The sequence below is a fragment of the Chiloscyllium plagiosum genome, chromosome 6 (genome assembly GCF_004010195.1).
Source record: "Chiloscyllium plagiosum isolate BGI_BamShark_2017 chromosome 6, ASM401019v2, whole genome shotgun sequence".
Classification (NCBI taxonomy): Eukaryota; Metazoa; Chordata; class Chondrichthyes; order Orectolobiformes; family Hemiscylliidae; genus Chiloscyllium; species Chiloscyllium plagiosum.
Window position 1 is genome coordinate 113,885,494 of NC_057715.1, and position 6,000 is coordinate 113,891,493.

Here is a 6,000-nt window from a genome sequence, read left to right on the forward strand (position 1 = left end):
TGCAATATTAGTGTTGTGTGTGTATACAGGCAATTATATGATGTGTCATGTGTGTAAGCACATGTATCGTGCATGTGATAAATATGCATGCATGCGTGTCCATACAGGGTCAATGGTAATTTTGAATATTTGATTCTGTATTTACAATGTTTTGGTTAACTGAGAACTATGGATTGAGAATTCTCGTATTCCTATTTCGTTACCCAAACTAATGCTACGTCAAAATTCAAAGAATAATCCACAACCCAATGGCCACTTCCATCTAGGACAGGGGCAGCAGATGCATGGGAACATCACCCCCTGCAAGTTCCCCTCCAAGCCACTCACCATCCTGACTTGGAAATATATCGCCGCTCCTTCACTGTTGCTGGGTCAAAATCCTGGAATTCCTTCCCTAAGGGCATTGTGGGTGTAACTGCATGGACTGCAGCGGTTCAAGAAGGCAAAAACGAGGTAAAAACAATGACTGCAGATGCTGGAAACCAGATTCTGGATCAGTGGTGCTGGAAGAGAACAGCAATTCAGGCAGCATCCGAAGACAGGCAAAATCGACGTTTCGGGCAAAAGCCCTTCATCAGGAAAGGCAGCTCATCCCCACCTTCTCAAGGGGTATCTAGGGACGGGCCCAATCAGCAATGCCCACATCCCATGGGTAAGTAAAATAAAGACCCAAATGGGAAGGTGACCCGGCATGGGGCCTGTGACTCCCTCTGTTAAGATGGAATTGTACTGATTGCTCTCCCATTTCAACCCTCCCACCCCTCCACACCACCACTCCCCCTCATTACCTTGACTTAATTTATTTGTGTGAGGTGGCAATTACTTTGGTCATCTGTGATGAAGCCTTTGCACTGAGCACGTAGGTTTAGGATGGTAGGGGAAAGATATCAAAGCGGCCTAAGGGGCAACCTTTTCACTCAGAAGGTGGTGTCGTGTATGGAATGAGCTGCCAGAGGAAGTGGTGGAGGCTGGTACAGTTACAGCATTTAAAAGGCATCTGGATGGGTATATGAATAGGAAGGGTTTAGAGGGATATGGGCCAAATGCTGGCAAATGGGACTAGATTAGATTAGGATATTTGGTCAGCATGGGCAAGTTGGATGGAAGGGTCTGTATCTGTGCTGTACATCTCTATAACTCTAAGACTCTAGTTGTTTATGGCTGCACTTCTGAACAACACTGCTGCTAGGTGCAGGGCTGCAGTGCAACATTGTCTGGCCATTAATTAGACCTCTTCTTATCGAGACCTGGGGCACTTCCATCAGAGTTGAGATTCCAACAAAACATCACCTTATTGTCTAGATGTCTCTTAAAATGTAGGTGTCTTTCTTTGGCCTTCTCCTGTCTGCCTTTAATAATGGTCATGAGACGCCTTCAGTTTCAGAGTTTGGGTTTTTACAGATAGAGAAAACTCGAAGCATATTACAGAAGCTTTTGGTTCTGAATAACTTAAGTGTGTAAATGCCAAGGTATTCACGGCGAAGGGGCAAGTGCTGGAAAATATGATGAAAATAGTTAGGTGATTGTTTTGACCGGTGCAGACTCAATGGGCTGAAGGGCCTTTTTCTGTGTTGCAGACCCTTGTGACTCTGCCGTGGAGTATTGTGGGGGGACAGAGATTCCTGACATTGGGAGAGTCAAGCCCATTTGAAAACAAGGCTGAGAATTGTGAAATCGGGACACTGTTTAACCAGGTGCTGTCACATGCACGTTTAGTGAGCACTGGGCTGATCTGTGAACAGGACTTAGGGATCTGGGCAGCAGGGGTCTGGATGATCTCCAGTTGGCAAAGGGTAAGGCAAGGGAGGTCACTCAGGAGGCTGTTGGACTATCTGACACTGGAGGCAACAAAGACATCGATGAAGGCTTCAGTAACAGATGATCTGAGGCAGAGATGGAGTAATTTTCCAGAGATGGTAAAAGGTGAATATTCACCTGTGTCGTGAATATTTGATGGAAGCTCTTCTTTGGGTCCAAGGTTGCAAAAGGTCTGCTTTCATCTGAAACAGTTGCCAAGATGAGGGATGGTATTGGTGGCGAACGAATGAAGTCAACAATGGGATGCAAAAGCAATCCGGTCAGTCTTCAACGTTTTTAGTTTCAGGAAAATGGGACACTTGCCTTTATCAGATTTGAATTACGTTAAGAGCACGGAGGTGATGTTGGAGCCATACGGGATATTGATGAGGCCCCAGCTGGAGTTACTGTGTGGAGTTCGGGTCTCCGCACTCTAGGAAGAATGTGATTGCTTTGGGAGAGGGTGCAGAGGAGATTCACCAGGACGCTGTCTGGGAAGGACCAACTTAAATGTGTAGAGATAAGCTCAGATTGTTTTCTTTGGAGAAGGTCGAGGGGGACCTGAGAGAGATGTATAAGATGAAGAGGGGCACGGACAGGGTGGGTAGGAAGCAACTGTTTCACATAGTTGACTGGTCAATAACAAGGCGCTATCATTTTAAGTGAAAGGCAGAAGGTTTTGAGGGGATTTGAGGAATTTCTTTTCACCCAGAGGATAGTGGCGGTGTGGAATACACTGCCTGGGAGGGGAGTTGAGGTGGGAAACCTCACAACCTTTAAAAAAAATACTTGAACACGCTCTTGAAATACAACACCAGGTTATAGTCCAACAGGTTTAATTGGAAGTACACTAGCTTTCGGAGTGAAGGTCCTTCATCAGGTGGTAGCCACTATCACCTGATGAAGGAGCGACGCTCCGAAAGCTAGTGTACTTCCAATTAAACCTGTTTGGACTATATCCTGGTGTTGTGTGATTTTTAACTTTGTACACCCCAGTCCAACACCGGCATCTCCAAATCTTGAAATATCATAATATTCAAGGCTATGGGCCAAGTGTTGGAAAGTGGGGTTAGAAGGATGGTCAGCACAGACTTAATGGATAGAAGGGCCACTTCTGTGCTGTATGATTCTGTGATTCAATAAAACATCTGTTCATTGGATGATCGTTTAGAGATAGTGGAGAGGGGCTGAGAGAGGTGGAGATGGACTGGAGTTAGCTGTGGTCAGTACACAGGGGAAAACAGATGCTTTTCAGTAATGTCACTGACCGACAGATAAGAAATAGGAGGGGTCAAGGGATTGATCCTCACAGGAGGTAATGCTATAGGAGCGGGAAGAGAAGTCATTATGGAGAGAGAAAAACAGAGTTAACATTTGAAGCCCAGACCACTGGAATACTGTGTGCAATTCTGGTCTCCTGGCTATAGGAAGAATGTTGTGAAACTTGAAAGGGTTCAGAAAAGGTTTACAAAGAAATTGCCAGGGTTGGAGAGTTTGAGCTACAGGGAGAGGCTGAAGATGCTGGGGCTCTTTTCCCTGGAAGGGTGACCTTATAGAGGTTTATAAAATCATGAGGAGTGTGGATAGGGTAGATTGATAAGGTCTTTTCCCTGGGGTAAGGGAGTCTAAAACTAGAGGGCATAGATTTAAGGCGAGAGGGGAAGGAGGTAAAAGGGGCCTAAGGGACAACATTTTCACGCAGAGGGTGGTGCATGTGTGGAATGAGCTGCCAGAGGAAGTGGTAGAGGCTGGTACACTTGCAACATTTAAAAGGCATCTGGATGAATTGGAAGGGTTTAGAGGGATATGGGCCAAGTGCTGGCAAATGGGACTAGATTTATTTAGGTTGTCCGGTCAGAAAGGACAAGTTGGACCGAAGGGTCTGTTTCCATGCTGTACATCTCTATGACTCTATAACTGACTTCTGAAGCAGAGTCATATCAGACTGGAAACGCTAACTCTGTTTCTCTCTCCACAGATACTGCCAGACCTGCTGAGTTTCTCCAGCCCCCTCTGTGTTTGCTTCAGATTTCCAGCATCTGCTGTGTTTACATTTTATTGGCAATGTTTCTATGGCTATGGCAAGATAAGGACAGAGACTGGTGAGAGCGATTTCACCCATTTGAACACCAGCAGAGAGTAGGATGGTCATTGTGTCAAAGTCTGCAGACAGAACGCAAAGTTTAACCTTTTCTCCATCAATTTGGAGAGATGGTCAAGGTCTATTTAAGAAAGAATTTTTAAAAATGCACTGTGTGGTATTTGGTATCCAGTTACCAAATAGTTTTTAGCGCTAAGTTAGCTAAGATCATAAACTCATATTGCATCTGGGATGCATTTGTTTTCCAACACAATCTAACTCCTCGGTTGAAATGCACGATTTTAAATGGGATCAGTTGTGAGCAGGCAAGGGAGGGGTCCCTGTGTTCAATGCCCTGGGGCTGTGTTGAGTTAGCTGATTTCAGCAGAAAATGGGGTTCTTTGCAATTTGCCTTTTAACGTCACTGAGGTTAATATCGGTCAGGGTTCCTGGTCCTCCTGACTGCTACCCGCTGCTGACAAAAGAGTGGTTCCTGGGCTTGTGCCAACTCTAAACCGCTCACCTGGGAATCAACCACAGGACTGCATGCCGAAAGCTTGGTAAAGAAAGAGATTAACATACATCCTCTTATGACCTCAGGGTGTCCCAAAGCACTTTACAATCAAGGAAGTACTTTTGAAATGTTAGAATGTCGGAAACGTGGCAGCTGCTCTGTGCACAGCAAGCTCCCACAAAGTGCAACGTGAAAATGATCAGTTAATCCTGTGAATGATGTTAGAGGGGAAATAAACATTAGCCAGGCTCTCTTACTCTCCCTTGAAAAAGTGTTACGGCTCAGTTTACATGATAAGAGACAAAAACAACTGCAGATGCTGGAATCCAAAGTAGACAGGCAGGATGCTGGAGGAACACAGCAAGCCAGGCAGCATCAGGAGGTGGAGAAGTCAATGTTTTGGGTGTAACCCTTCTTCAGGACCCCAAAGTACTTAATTGATTGTGAAGTGTTCTAGGTCCTGAAGGAACACTACACCTGAAATGCTGACTTCTCCATCTCCTGATGCTGCCTGGCTTGCTGTGGTCTCCCAGCCTCCTGCCTGTCTGCTAGTTTAGATGATAAGGCAGACAGGGCTTTGGTTTAATCTCTTCTGAAAGGCTGCACCCCTGCCACTGCAGCACTCCCTCACGATTGGCACTGGAGTGCAACTTGGATTGCACACTTGGGATTCATTTCCGTCGTATTTTTTCCAAAGCCATGGGGCTATAAAATGCTCTGCAGAGAATACAATACAACTCTTTTGAAATACGGCCATTGTATAGACAGTAATGTTATCCAAGAGCGTTTGTTTTCACCTGTACACTGATAACCACCAGCCCAATCCCATCACTAACTCACTCAGACCCTCCCCACTGTCTGTTCAAAGCTAGGGGGCATGTCTCTAAGGTCAGAGGAGGAGGTTTTAAACAGGACCTGAGGGGCAACCTTTTCTATACAGAGAGTGGTTCGTGTGTGGAATGAACTATCAGAGGAAGTGGTAGATGTGGGTACAGTTATAACATTTAAAAGACATTTGGATAAGTTCATGATTGGGAAAGGTTTGGAGAGATATGGGGTAAATGCAGACAAGTGAGACTAGTTTAGTTTGGGAACCTGGTTAATGTGGATTGGTTGATCCGAAGGGTCTGTTTCCATGCTGCATGACTCTAAATGATCAAACTGATTATCTGACATCCAGTAACTGGATGAGCAGTTAGTGTAGAGAAGGGAACAGTCAGTCTGTATGCAACAAAGCACCCCCCCCCCCCCCCCACACACACACACACACTAATCTGACAATAAACAGATAACTTGTAATTTTTTTTTTATTCACAGGATATGGATATCAATGACTAGGCCAGCAACTGTTGACCATCCCTAATTGCTTTCTTGAACTGCAGTCCATAAGCTGTAGGTAGACCCACAATGCTGGTAGGGAGGGAATTCCAGGAGAAAGTGAGGTCTGCAGATGCTGGAGATCAGAGCTGAAAATGTGTTGCTGGAAAAGCGCAGCAGGTCAGGCAGCATCCAGGGAACAGCACAATCGACGTTTCGGGCATAAGCCCTTCTTCAGGAATGAGGAAAGAATTAACCTCATCCTTTCTTCACAACTTGTTGGCTTTTTGAC

At 45.4% G+C, this 6,000-nt stretch overlaps 1 protein-coding gene across 1 annotated transcript in view; it reads left to right on the forward strand.

Annotated features, from left to right (window-relative positions):
• LOC122551176 (protein Wnt-11-like) overlaps nucleotides 1-6,000 on the forward strand; it is a 91,805-nt gene that overhangs the window by 24,975 nt on the left and 60,830 nt on the right. The window lies entirely within an intron of this gene.